Genomic DNA, 1,101 nt, shown 5'->3' with positions numbered 1-1,101 from the left:
TGATGATGATGATGATGATGATGATGATGATGATGATGATGATGATGATGATGATGATGATGATGATGATGTAATTGTTGTTGTAGTTGGTATTCAAACATTCTGCCCTCTCCCCAAACCCTCTTTTAAATAAAAGACCCCTAATTATTTTTAATTGAAAAAGTTTTGTTTCAGTTTTAATGAGTGTTTTACGGCACTTGCAACACAATAAGGTCATATAAGTTCCGAAGAGTTAGAGGTGTTACAAGAGAGTAACACACACAAAAAAGAAGGAGAAGGAGAGATAAGGGTGATATACGTTTGATAAGAAAGAAGAAGCAAACCACACCAGAGCATACACCAACCACGCACAAATAGAAAATGTACCCCAACATCGATAAGAAGACACGAAAGTAAGCCCATAGAATTGTGGGCACACTGACCTCTGATGTTATGTTTAAGGACTCGAAGACTGACGTCAGCAGCGGTTACGTTGAAGAAAAAGCGTGAAAGGGAAAAGAGATACCCTTTTTCTTCCAGTGACAGGGTTAGAGGTGGACTAATAGTCTAGAATATTTGATACTGTCATCCTAGTTAAAAAAGAAGAAAATGTCCTCCTAGTGTCCGTGTGGTGGTGTTCTGTAGTTGTAGGCCCTGTGCTTAGAGTGTATGTGCGGACGTGTTGTGATTTCGGCGGGATTCTTTTGTGTGGTTGTTGCTGTGTGTTAGTGTGTGTGTGGGTGACACACGAACCTAAGGTAAGTTAATATATTGTGTGTGTTTGTGCATGTGTGTGTTTGTGTGTGTGTGTGCGTGTGTGAGATATTGTGCGTGTCAATGTGTGTATATTATGTGTGTCTATGTATGTGTGTGTGTGTTTGTGTGCGCGCGTGTGTGTGTGTTTGCGCGTATGCATGTGTTTGTGTATGTATATATTTATGTGTGAGTGCGTGTGTGTCTGTCTAGTTGGCGGGCTGTCTCTGTGCGTTTGTGCTTGCTTTTTGTGCTCAGGGCCAGGCGTGTATGTGGGGGCGTTTGGTGATTTCGGCGGTTCCCATGTGTATGTGTATACGTGGAACGAATAAGATAAAGTAAGTTATCTGTGCGCGCGCGCGCGGTGTG

The sequence above is a fragment of the Aplysia californica genome, unplaced genomic scaffold (assembly GCF_000002075.1).
Source record: "Aplysia californica isolate F4 #8 unplaced genomic scaffold, AplCal3.0 scaffold00660, whole genome shotgun sequence".
Taxonomy (NCBI): Eukaryota; Metazoa; Mollusca; class Gastropoda; order Aplysiida; family Aplysiidae; genus Aplysia; species Aplysia californica.
This window is presented reverse-complemented; position numbering follows the sequence as displayed.